The sequence below is a fragment of the Manacus vitellinus genome, unplaced genomic scaffold, assembly GCF_001715985.3.
Source record: "Manacus vitellinus isolate BGI_N305 unplaced genomic scaffold, ASM171598v3 scaffold_47_pilon, whole genome shotgun sequence".
In the NCBI taxonomy this organism is placed as follows: Eukaryota; Metazoa; Chordata; class Aves; order Passeriformes; family Pipridae; genus Manacus; species Manacus vitellinus.
The window spans coordinates 2863990-2877722 of NW_021940585.1; the positions used below are offsets into that span (position 1 = coordinate 2863990).

The following is a 13733-nucleotide window of genomic DNA, read 5'->3' on the forward strand; positions in this document are numbered from 1 at the left end:
CTGGGGACAGACAAGGGCACCGACTGCACTGGCCCTCAAAAAACACAAGGCACAGCCTGAGCTTAAAAAAGGGTGAGAGAAAAGGAACAGAAAGAAGTGAGGTACAGAAGGAAGCACAGCAACCAGAGCAGCAGTTCCCAGAGACTGTGAAAGAGCCGCTCCCGGCACAGCTTCCACTGCCACGGGCACTGCTCACTGAGCTGGGCTTGGCTCTGCCCCAGGAGGATGCACTGGGATACAGAAAGACAGGGAAAGGTGTCCCTGGGATAGAGGAGAGAGGGGCAGGGAGCAAGGATCACTCACCTGGCTTTAAGGAAGAGAGAAGAGAGTAACTCCTTGCTTGCTCGTCACCCCCACCTCCCATTTTCTGATTTTCACCAGCGGGAACCAGAAGTTTGAGCATTTCCAGGGGGAAATGTGCCACCAGGATTTCGCAGATTTGGGAGAGAAGCACAGATGCCTGTGTGAACTCCAGCACCCCAGGCTGGCTGTGCCACCCCTGTGGCCGTGCCCATCCCATTTCCCAGCTGAGAGGCAGATTCTTGGGATGTTGCAGCCACATGTCCTGGTTATTTTTATCCTGGCAGCTAAATACTGGATCGTGGCTACTATAAACAAACCTGTTTAATTTTCAACTTGTAAATGTTCTCTGTGCCAGTTTTTTTCAGTCACTATAAACTAGGCCATGGAAAGGGCTGGATTTTCTTTTTTTAAAAGTGTCAACTAAACATTGCTCAATACTCCACCAAAATCCCTTCATTACTCAGAGCCCTGTTGGCAAAACAAACCCAAATCCAGCACTTCTGCAAAGGGAAGATTTACAGCCATCAAAATCACACTCCAACTGACAGATTCCCTCTACAATAAAGGAAAATCCAAACAAACAAAGAGAATGATCCAGCAGAGAAGGCTGGAAACACAAGACCAGGGCTCTCCCCTCGGCTTCAACCAGTTCCAGCATGGCCCAACAACAGCTCCACTCACCACCTGCTCCCTGATTTGTTCTACACCCTGTTCTTAGATATTGAATTACTCAATGAAGTCAAAAGCACATTAAATACTTCCCTAATATTCATCAAAGCTGTCAGCAATTACACAACTGTTACACGAGAGCGACAGGGAGCAGGGATGGTGGATCCCAAATGAAAGGGTGTTTGGCTGGAAATCCCACAGTTAATTAGCAGACACCTCCCCTGAAAAGCAGCAAGGCAAGCACTGCCAGAGATGACCCTGTTAATTAGCAGGGAGTTGAGTTAATTGATAAAAATCACTGCCATGGACTCACTTGCCCAAGGCAGCCAAACTCCCTGGCTTTAGGGTACGTGGAAAACCTCCTCCGCCTTTCCTGAGATCACCAACCCCAGAAAAACGAGAGGGAAGAGGAAAATAAAAAGACCAAAAGACCAGACTAAGCAGAGAGCAGGACTTCAGTGTGACTTTAAAGCACAATTTGACAAACTTCCATTCCCAGACACTGTATTTTATTTTATTACTCATTATCACTGCGGTATCTGACAGCAAAGTAATTGTGTTTTATATATTAATGTTACATAAGAGGAAACATATTTTATACACTGTGACAGGAATCTCAGCCTCAATTTTTTTAATTTCAACAATAAAATCATTATCATTTCCACTGACTGCTTTCAGCATCAAATTAAATACCAATCAAGGCAACAAATGTGTAATTAACTGTATCCACAAGGCTGGGGTAGGATGAGTCATGACCCCACTGTAGAACATTCCTGATGCTGGGACACATATCCCATCCCTCTTGCTTTAGAAGCTTTTAGTCTCCTGGAGTCAGTGCAGGACAAAACTTATTTCTTTTAAAAACAAAGAAAACATTTTGGTTCCAGGCAGGAATTCACACAGCCTAATCAAACTACCTTATATGTCAGCAGCTTCAGCACTAGAAAAGTGGTATTTGGGATCAGGGACTTTTCTTGAGGGAAGCACAAGAACATTGAAGAACTGAAGAAACTCTTAACTAAGTTCCAATTCCCTACAATAAGTCTTGGGAATTGCATCGAGTCCTGAACCTAAAAAGTACTATGAACTGATTCACCATGACTGTGGAAAGTATAACAGTATTTTAATATTTCTAAAAGAGAACTTTCACCAATAATTCATAAACTTACAACCAGAAGGCAGCCACATTTGTGTCTCTGGGTTGTGGACTCCCCATCCCTGGAAGTGTCCAAGTGTCCAGGTTGGACAGGGCTTGGAGCAACCTGGGACAGGGGAAGGTGTCCCTGCCCATGGCAGGGGGTGGAGTGAGATGAGCTTTAAGATTCCTCCCAATCCAAATCATTCTAGGACTCTATTATCCTGTGATTTTAACGACATACTTTATCCAACCAATCAGTAATTTAAGTAAATTGATTTGTTTTGTTTTGTTTTGTTTTTGAGGGAGCAAATAAACCCAAAAAGACACAGCAAGAAGTACCCAGGCAAAAAAATAAAGCTGGTGAGAAGCCAAATAAACAAACAGGTATCTGAGAACACAAATGAACAACGACATTGGTCAGGGGTGTTACCTGAAGTGTTTAACCAGAAAAGGCAAGAGACTGGCCTTCAAACCTTGCACCCCTTCCCAAAAACTCAAGCCCCTGCCATGTGCTCCTGTGAGCCACATCCAAATCCCCCGTTTCTGCCTCATCCCCATGTTCTGTGCCGGGCTGGGAAGGTTCCTGAGCCAGGGCCAAGGCCATAAAAGCCTGGGCGAAGAGTAAAGTCCTCCAGCGACAGAGTCCTTCCGACTCCACTGTTGTGCTGAGCTGGAGCTTTGAGCAAATTAACTGCAGCCCACACAAACAAGGCAGAGGAACAAACTTCTTGGAAAAACAGCAATAATTCTGTCATTTGAAATAGTCATTTCAGGCACAAACACAGCGAGATTGATCCTGCTCAGCCTGTAATCTTTTTGTGCCATCAGCCTCACGCTGAACCTGCAATTTTGAACAACATAATGTTCACTTCCATGGAAGTGACTGCCTAATTATTCATTGGGAATTGCTTTGCTAGAGAAGCTCTCCAGGCAAGGGAACAAGGGCTCTGGGCAGCCAAACCTTGCCGTGCTGAAACGGCTAATTTATGTTTTGTCCTATTGGTCTGCACTTGCAGAAAGTTGCTAGGGCCATGTGCCAGGCAGACAAAGAGAGGGGAAAGGAAGCCAGCAGCAAAACTCAAAGGCCAACACACACTGCATCCCCAAATTAGAACAGCCCTCCACGTCACTGGTGGAGTTGGCAGCCGCCCCTCCGGACCGACTGCGGCACTGCTGCAAATTTCATACTAATGAGCACTGAGCTGCAAACAGGACAGCCAGCCACAAAGTGTGAGGACTGAGGGGAAAACAGTCTCTTCTCAGTAATTTATATATATATGTACACATATATATAAATAAAACAGCTTATAGGAAGCCTTGTGTGGTCGCAGGTCCTCCCAGGCGACGCCACGGTCGCACTCGACCATTTCTCATCTTCTCCTCCAGACCCACTTGAGTATTTCAGAACTCCACTCAGGAGATCTCAACAGCTTCTTTTGGAAATAAAAAAAAAAAAAAAAAAATACTTCCTTTCCCCCTTCCTCATCAGCTAAACATGTAAATGTTAAAAGGCATCACCATTAAACACAGCAGCCGTTTATGGGACTTCCTCCATCTGTTGTTTATCCCCACCCCCAACTTGCCACTGACTTTAAAGTCCTATAAAGTTGGGGTTTTTTTTGCTTTCTCCATTTTCTTTAGAGTGAAAAATATTCTGACCTTTCACAATATGGTTTAAATTCCAGACAGACTCGAGGAGGCTCAGTCATAGCAAAAGCCCAACTCCATTATACTTGCTAAGAACAATTTGTTGTGCTGATAGTAGCTTGGCAACGTTCTTCACTATTCTTCCTGGTTTATATAATTAGAGTAAATAAGTGACATGAGGTAGGGTAGATTGTCACTGCCATTTCAGCTTGGCACTTGAATTATTTTATTTCTGCAGTAACAGTGCCCAGACACTGGTCATAAAGCCCAGTTTGCCTTTATTTGGTCTCCAGCATCGAATCTTTGATGGAGAGAACAAGACAAGCTTCCCCCTGAGTAAAGGGTTCTTTGAAATTTCTCAAGTTGTAGAGGTTTAAACTGCTCTTTTAATGTATTTCATACAGAAAGAGAGCAGGTTTAGACTGACAGAAATTTGACAGAATATTCGGAGTTGGAATCAAGTTCAGCTCTGAAGTGAATGACCCGTGGGGGGATTGAACTCACAATATTGGTGTTACAAACACCATGCTCTAAATAACTGAGCAAATTGGATATTGGGAAGAAATTCCTTCCCTGTGAGGGTGGGGAGGCCCTGGCACAGGTTGCCCAGAGAAGCTGTGGCTGCCCCTGGATCCCTGGAAGTGTCCAAGGCCAGGTTGGACAGGGCTTGGAGCAACCTGGGCTAGTGGAAGGTGTCCCTGCCCGTGGCAGGGGGTGGAACCAGATGATCTTTAAGATCCTTCCAACCCAAACCATTCTGTGATTCAATGATTTCTACCCACCAGTGATAAATTCCAAGACTAACATCAAACCTCTACACCCACACTGTCAGCACGGGCCACTTCCCAGCTTTCCAGGAGCCTAATTTACAAATTCCCGAAAATATCAAGATTCTTTAAATCTTCCTGGCAAAGCTGCAGCAATCAGTGTGTACACACTGGATTTGGCCACGGGGGCTGATCTAAAGGTCAGGTTTGCATTTGCAGCCCTGAGGTTTCCAATGCCTGGTGAGTTGTGTGTGTGTGTGTGTGTGTGAGAGCCACGAGCAACCAAAGCCCGAGCGTTCCCACGCAACCGCCGCTAATTAAACGCCTCTTTTAACAACCATTTTTTTTGAATGAAAAGCCCCACTGACCATATGGCCCCTTATTAATACTGCATTTGTTTATCAGTTTAAATAAAACCCCTACAGCAAGGAGTATCCATGTAATGAGGGCTTAAACACAGTTAACAACGGATGTGTGAGGTACAACTGCACCTCTTGAAAGGGTTTCACGGCAGATTTTAAGGCTTGATAGGAGCCTGAAGAGCAGTAAAAGCACAGAATTAGCTTAAAATAGAGGCAAAAGTAACAGTTTCATTACCTTTCATAAAGCAATTAAGTTGTTTAATATGGTGCTTGATCCTCCAGTATTTAGCTCAGCCCCTTAATGCTGCTTCCTGGGGGGGCAGAAGGGGGGTGGAAACTGAGTTTTCTTTTATAAGAAAAGTGAAACTTTCTTCTGTGGGAAGGTTTTAACTGAAGGAATATTCAAATATGTGATTAACACTCCAGTGCTGAAGTGAGAACTACGAGGCCAGGAGTGTTATAACCAAACCACTGGCAGATCTGGCCTCTGCACTGGGGAGGGGTTCTCTGAAGTTTTTTTAATCCTCCTGAACCTGCTCAAAAGGGCAAAACTACTTGGCCAATTCATCCTGGAATTTCCTTTATGGAAAACAAAAGGTGGCACTAAAGGAAATAGTTCTGATGGCTTAATCAGTTTTATATGAGCCATTTCAGTATTTATAGGTCAAGCTTGACTACAACCAAAACAGATTATTATAGAGCTGGCTTTAAACAGCAACAAAAACAAAACCCAGGGGCAGCTGGGCTCCTGCTCCCAGAGCTGTGTTTGACTCCCACGGAAGGGAGGACACATCCTTCAAGATGAGCACCACTGGCATCAGCCAGTCCTTCCCCTCCACCTCACCAAGAGCATCCAAAGAGGAACAAAAAAAAAAAAAGCCTTATTTTTAGAATGTGCCTTTGAAATGACAAGACACGGGGCAATAGGAAAAACAAAAATCTCTCCCATGTTAGTTTGTCCATTTGTTAAACACACGGCCTGGAGACAGCTGGTTCTGCACTCTGAGCAAGACCTGAGAACACACCACAATTAATCTGAGTGTTAATTGCCATCACCCACAATTTCTGTGCTTTCCCTGTTGGGGAGGACACTTCCCACCCAAGTAGAAACTCCCAGTCAACTGTTTTTTCTCCAGCAAATCTACAAATACAACATCAGCCAAACCCCTGAGCTCATCAGGGGAACCATCACCACCGGTTTAAAAAAGTTCCTAAATATATATTTTAACTCCTGCCCATAAAAATGCAGTGGATCTGAACCTGGTATGTAAAGGACAATAAAAGAAGCTCCAGCATCTCAGCTTTAGAGACATCACTTAATTCTTCTGACACCTGCTGAGCCACCCCCATCACCCACCTTGAGTTTGCTTTAGTGCTAAATGGATTTGGACTCGATATTGTGTTTATGACAAGGGTTTAGAGCAAACAGTTCATTTAACAGAGGCTACAAAGCACTGAAAATACAGAATAAAGAACACTTTCTCGGAATCACACCACTGAGGAAAGTGCCCTGGAGCATTAAAACATCTGTCTGGTCGTTTCAAATGAGATTCCTGAAAAAGCTTTGCTCTAGATTTGACTGTGTTCTAGTGATCAATATGTCAATGGAGTGTATCCACAAAACAAGGCAAAGCCATAACAGTACTGTAATCTCTATGACTTTATAAGTGATCTGATGAGTTAAAAGCCCTAAATGCATAAATATTTCATGACAAAGGCTGTCTGGAACCGCTTCAGTCTGTATCTTTAATCTTAATGTAATTTTCAACTACAATTACTGTTCTAACCCAAAGTAGAAAGCAACAATTGGCTAAATTTATTTTCAGTTGTATTTATTTGATAAATCCACCAAGATTTCTGCTCTTCAGGCTTGATACCCAGTCACTGTTACACAGTACAGGACTAACATCAAATCCCAGGGTAAAGCAAAATGTGCTGGAATGAGACTCTTACCCAAAAAACAGAGAACTGCACCAGAAATAGCCTTACCCAGTGAACTATGAATTACTTCCAACTATCACGTGGTGAGTGGCACATAAAAAGATATTATTCTGCATGTCAGCTGTCTGTAATGAAAGTTTTCCTCTTCTCAGCAGCCCCTCCCTACAACTTCGAGTTTATTTGCATGAGAGAAAAGAATATTACATAAAAATACAACATAAAAGGCCCTGCAACCCATACATCCAGCTGAACTGCTCCTCCCACATTCCCCAGGCTTTCCAGAGGTCTATTTCCTGATAAAAATGTGAGAAATGCCTGATTCCATACAGATTTTCCACTTGGACCAAGTGAAGCCCCAGCTGCAGCCAGAGATGCTCAGATCCTTCCCAGAGCAGCTTTCCCTGCCATGACTTCACACGCAATAACCCTGATTTAAACGTGACGAGTTCAAATGTTTTGGGGATTAGAACACTGCAGAACACGACATCATCATCAAATCCAACAAATATTCCGACCGAAAAAAAACACAAACAAACCCAAAAAAACCCCCAAACCCTCAAACATTCCAGCCAGCCTTGAATTTGCAGTTGTAGCCACTGACAAGTGAAATGCAAGTGTCTGTTTTTCTGTAACGCTCCAGCAAGCAGCAGTTATGCAACACAACCCATTGACAAACACGGTGCTGGTTGCAGTGTTATTTCCAAAAAGCAGGGTTTTTTTGCAGTAATTTCTGACAGGGTAACAACCACCTCTTACAGAAAGGCTCATCCTGCTCGTCACCGGTGTATTTTTGATTGCCTCATTTAATTATTAATAAAGATCTGTTTCAGCCACTGCTGTGGGCATATCCAGACCTCTTGCTTCAGCTGGATTTAAATATTTTCCAGCTTATCAATATTCAAAATAAATAACAGACCATAATGACTCAAGCCACCTGCTCCACAGGACCATTGGTTATTGCCTGGCTCCCCAGATTTTAAGTCAAACAAAGTGAAATGGGTGAGAAAGCCAAGGCACCACCTGCAGCCATGGACTCTTTTTTTGCTGTTTGTCCTGTTACCTGTTTCTTCCCTGCCAGAAAAGCCCTGTGGAGGGTCAGACTTTCCCCTCAGACAGATCATTTTGTTCATCAAAAGCAAACAACCAGCAGCTTTCAGAACACACCGAGTCTGCTTTTGTCAGCATTTGGATTTCTCAATCCAAAAAAAAAAAAAACCAAAATCCAATCTGTGCCTCCCCCTGGGTTCAGGTCAAGCCACTGCAGCTGCACTGGGGAAGTGCCTGTTCAGGTATAGCAGGTCTTTCCCAACAGCCAGCACCCAATACCTGCTGGACCACTCACAGCAGGAGCAGGAACACACATCAAAACATCAAAACACCGTCTTCATGTGGCCACACTGGGATTCAGGCAGGGCCACCCGACCTGCTCCAGCAGCTGGCAACAGTGAGAAAGAGCCCTGTGGCTCTGCTGCCATGGGAGAGACAGAAACAGAGTTTTAAAGCTCTCTTTTTTAACCAGAAGCACTGGCTGCTCCAGGGCTGCGAGTGCAACCTGCCAGTGTAGAAGTTACAAACCCCAAAACGACTGGTGACCCAAAAGAGGGGTGGTTTCTGGTGTCCTGTTCCTTCCCCCCTCCACACACACACCTCAGAGGATCTTCCCACAGCACATCAATGCAATTTAAGTTTAAACACAGCATTTCTGACCAGGAATGCAACACCCAGTGGCTCCTCCCTCCTTCCCACAGTCACCTCATTTTAATAGTGTTAAATGGATTACTAGAGACAACCTTAATTATTGCAGTATTTGCAAGGGAAGAAGTGATCTCTCAGTAACCAGTTTCTGTCCCTTTGCAGATCAGAACGAGTTTCATAGCAAACCTGGGAGTAAAATGGCATCAGAGGTTCAGCCCCAAAGTGCTTCAGCAGAAACACCAACAGCTGAACAGGTACAAGTGTGTCCTGATTGATGCTCTGCTGTCACTGGGTCTATACAGCTCCCCCTGCACCCCCCTGTCTTCAGAAAGGAGCTCAGAAAATAGGCATTAATTAACAAAATTATGCTATCACAGGAAAGAACAGGAAGCTTCTAGTAATGAGCCATTTAGCTCCGAAGGGTTTCAGTCAGACATGTCAAACCAGCTCACAGAGCACGTCAACAGCCACCACCAACAAGCAAAGCCAGCTGAAAAACAAGCAGTGAAGACCCTCAATTTGTTGCAACAGAAGGGCAGCTTGATGTAACTCCCATAAATGCAGGCTGGTTCTTGCCAATAACAACCTGTTACCACCGAGGACACAGAGCAAACGCTCACATATTTATCCACCACCCTGAACAAGCCACAGGTCGTGTTCTTCCCAGTTGTCACAGGCAAAGCTGAGCCACCATGTTGCCCCTACTCTACCCAAGAGCAAAGGACGCTGCCCTGAGTCAGACCTGCTCAGGAACTGCAGTTTCTTGCTCTCAGCTCCTTCCCTCCATCAGCAGTGGTACCTCCACAACCGCACAGTGAGTCAGAGCAAGAGCTGAGCTGGTTGAAAATTACGCCTGTATTTTTGGGATGAGCTCAGTTCTCAGCTTGCTGAGCTCCCTGAGCTGCCTCAGCATGTACAGTGCAAGGATGAGAGCAAAGGGGACACTGGGGGGGTGTGACCATGAAACCACAGCCTGCAGCTCTGCCTTCGCTGAGCTTCCACTGCATCCCGCCCGCCCTCCCACACAGGACAACCACTCCACGCAAATCCCAGGAAACAGAGGGTCATTCACACTGAGATGGAGCTCCAAAGCCCTCTGCTACAACCCCTCTGCTCCAAATGGGGCTTTGAAGTCAGACCAGTCACTCAAGACCTTGCCCAGTCCAGTTCTGTGTCTCTCTGATGACACAGATCCCTGGGCAGCCACATCTCACCACATACCATTTGAAAAAAATCTCCTTTTTTTTTAGCTCATGGAACCCTTGACCTACAGAAACCCAAGTTTCCTACTCTGCCCTCCCAGGACTGTCACCCACAGCAAACCCACTCTGACCTTGGAGGATGCTCTGATACCTGAGCAAAAGCAAATCAACTCCAAGCACACTCGGCTGGAGCCTCAGAGCTCACATTAAAGCCATTTAACCTTGTAGGTGCTTTCAATCCTGGTGATACTCCATAAAATACAACCAAAACATCATTTTTTTTATGTGCTATAACAAGGTTTCTCCTAAAAATCTTACCTTATTGGAATAAATGCTGTGTTGAACACCAGGTCCACTTGCTAAACAGCAACCTTAGAAAGCAAGGTATGGCCAAAAAAGCCAGCATTTAAAATCTTGTATATTTTATAAATCAAAAGCAACCATGCATTCTGGAGAGCTTGTTTACATGTAAATCAAGAAATCTTAAGGAGGAAGTTGGACATAAATACAGGTAGTGAAACAACAGAGAAGGGGCCACTTCAGAGCAAAACTGGTCATCAAACTAAATCCAGGCCACAACATCCTCAGTTATTTAGAGCACAGACTTGTCTCAAACACAAATTTAAACTACATTTGGGTTGAGCTATCAAAGAATATAAAAATATAAGTTCTCCTTCTTGCAATAACTTTCGTAGGCAGTACAGGACTTTAAGGGAAGACAACTAAAAGCCACACTGAAATACAGAATTCCTGTCATTTGCCTGGATGCTATTTTTTCAACATGTAATGTGAGGTGTATATTCAGGCTAATCAAGGTTATTTCTATTTCAACATACTTATATATAAAGTGCATTAGGTAATTTTTTAAAATATCCTTCTTACACAGAAGCCATTAATGAAAGTGTATCATCTTCACACTTATTTTAAGCCTTTCTCTTCTGCTATAATAGTTCAACAGCTCTTGCTTTAACCAACACAGGTGGTTTTTTTCACTCTAATATTAGTGCTGGAGACACCAAACTGGATCACTTGGTCTCCTCTCCTGCTGGGTTCTTGTTGAATAAAAATTCAACAGTGGGAAAAAGGAGTTCAATCTGTGACCTGCCTTACTCACCTCAGGGTGAGTAACCTACTACGAGTTCTAACTGCAGAGCCCAACCATTCTGGGACGTGTTTTCCCCACAAAAATTGTGCCTCCCTCCTTGGCCTGACTAATGCCTCCTATCACCTGTGTATGGAGGACTGGAATAAATTCATCTTCATAACTCTGAGCTCTGTTTCACCATTTCCATTCACTGAAACACAGGGAACTGGATTCCACCTTCCAGTGCCTGAAGGGATCCTACAGAGAGGTGGAGAGAGACTATTGCCAGGGGCCTGGAGTGACAGGACAAAGGGAATGGCTTCCCACTGACAGGGAGAAGGTTTACATTGGATATTAGGACGAAATCCTTCCCTGGGAGGGTGGGAGGCCCTGGCACAGGGTGCCCAGAGAAGCTGTGGCTGCCCCATCCCTGGAAGTGTCCAAGGCCATGTTGGAAGGAGCTTGGAGCAACCTGGGCTAGTGGTCTGGGATTCCCTAACAACATTCCATGACATCTGCAATCCCAGCAGGAGGAAGCCCATTGTATTTTGAGTCTGCTGAGTAACAGCCATGAGGTGACACAGCTCTACTGTTGATCCAGCCTGTGCTTTAGGAACAAAAAGCCAAGTCCTCCTTTATCCTTTCCTACTTCCGATGAAGGATATAATCCAAGGAGAAACCTGTTTGGGAGGTGAACTTTTCAGGACATTAACTTCTACCCAGAGAGCAGTCTAGGAACACAAATAAATCCTGGCTGCCACCACACTTCAGCACTGCAGCAAACAAACCAAAACACCTCACCCAAGTTTTAGCACCTGAGCAAGACAGACTGGACCAAAGAGAACAGTTCAGCAAGATTAACTTTTCTTTCAGAAAACTTTAGGACATCCTTACTTATCTCTGCCATTAGGTGTCATGTTTCCAGCAGCAGAAGTTTTTTAAAGTGCAAACACAAAATGTCTAAGTGAAATTTCATCCCTGGGATTTATTAGCAGCCTTTTAAGAAGATGCTTCCATTACTGTTCTGTTTAATTTCCCAGTAACTATTGAATGGAAGAGTAAAAGCAAATCAATAACTATTTCAGAGCACAGCATAAAATGAATTCAGGCTGTACTTTAACCACCATCCTCACTACCTCTTCAAAAGACTAACCCAAAACCCACCCCAAATCAAGGCCAAAAAAAAATCCAAATACAACCCCAGGACTTGACTGAGTTTTAGAAGTTGTGCCTCTCTTGAATCTGCTTCTGCAGAATTAAATACACAAGGTTACAATCTGACTGATGTTCAACATTAATATGGTTCTTCAGAAAGTAAAACAAAGTGATAAAAAAGGAAGTCTCCCATCTTATCCTAAAAACCCAAAGTCTTCATCAGGATCCACAGCCAGAGCCAGCCGAGCTGATTTCTGAAGGCTTGAAAGTAACACCAGACCAAGGACAATTCTGAATTTCAAACAACTACAAGTAAAAAACATTTCAAATATAAAGACTGAAGATTAGAACTTGCATTATGTTCAAAAGAGCCACTTCCTTTTATTCCAGGAAAACAGATAACACGTTCCTGCTCTCGGAATATTAACATTCCTCTTCAGGATGATTTTTTGAAGCCTGTGAAGTTGCACAGAAGCAATCTGTTCCCTAAATGCTAAGCACAAGTTCAAAGTGCCCCTGAGTACACTGTGCACGTGCACAGCACAAGGAAAAACACTGCAATACACAGCACAAACAAAGTCTCGAGTTGTTTATGCCCAAGACGATGATTCAATACACAATTAAAACTTTTATGTTCGAGTAGGTCCACATGTTACACTCCTGCTATTTAATTACTTTTCAGGGTTTTTTTTTTTAAGAACAGCCCTCAGACTGGATGAACAGCCACGAAACGCCATCACTAATAACCTATGTCTGTATATTTGCAGCTTATGGTTTCAAATATAAACTGTTTTGCTACGCTGTGTAAACACGAGTCTCCAAATAAAAGCATTAACGTGTCACCGGACTTATGCTGCGCTGGTAATTCAGCCCTTTTGGCACACAGATCCTCTCAGAACCTCCAGCAAAGCTACTTACCCTCAAAAGGGCCACGCCAGAGCCGGGACACGTGATGGTAGACACTGCTCAGCTCCCTGCGAGCCCTCAGAGTGACAACTCTGCGCTCTGACACCGCCGGGCCTCCAAACGTCACCGTGGTCCCTTCACCAGCCCCCTACACCCCTCTGGGCGCCTCACACCTTCCCAGAGGCTGTAAGAAATCTGTTTTTAAGGCTAACTCGACGCGTGTGGACGATCTGGCCGCACACAGACCCGGCGTGGCGAACGCCACGCACGAAAACAGGATTATTTTTAGCAGCGAGCGCGGCGCTTCCTGCCGGCTCCACCTTGGAGAACGCCGCGCACACGCTGTCACCCTCCTGCTCCAAAACCGGGATTTCACAACTTCTGCTACCTGCCACAACACAGGGAGGGAAGGGACAATCTGCCGAGAGCTCCGAGTGACGATTTCCCAGTTTCCAACTTGGCACGAAGAGCCGCTGTTGGAATATGCTGCCGGTCTTCGCTGGCGTCAATAAATCGATGCCTCTTTTCCTGCCGCGGCGATGAACAGAACGTTAAATGTTTTTATTTATTACGCCGATTTTTTTTTTTTCCCCCCATAGCAACAGGATGTGAACACGGCATTCCCGGCGTGATGAAGTCACTATAGCAACGTGATAATGATGTCAGAATAATCAGCCAGCATTTCATACTTGGTGAGATGCATCGCTTCCACGAACTCAAAAAGTTGCTTCTATGAATGCAAAAGTAAGAATGTGGCATCTGGAACTTCCCTTCAAGTTGGCTGATTTTGGATAACTTGTCGTTGAAGGCACAGAGCTCTGCTAATGCACCACTTTCGGTTTCTCCAAGCTCCATCCGTTACTT

The 13733-nt window shown here is 44.5% G+C and overlaps 1 protein-coding gene across 1 annotated transcript in view; it reads right to left on the minus strand.

Moving 5' to 3' along the window:
* RAP1A (RAP1A, member of RAS oncogene family) overlaps positions 1-13382 on the minus strand; it is a 37608-nt gene extending 24226 nt beyond the window's left edge. The window contains exon 1 of the mRNA XM_018079744.2: positions 13258-13382. The gene's annotated coding sequence lies outside the window, so the exon portion shown is untranslated. The remainder of the gene's footprint in view (positions 1-13257) is intronic.
* Positions 13383-13733: the final 351 nt, after the last annotated feature.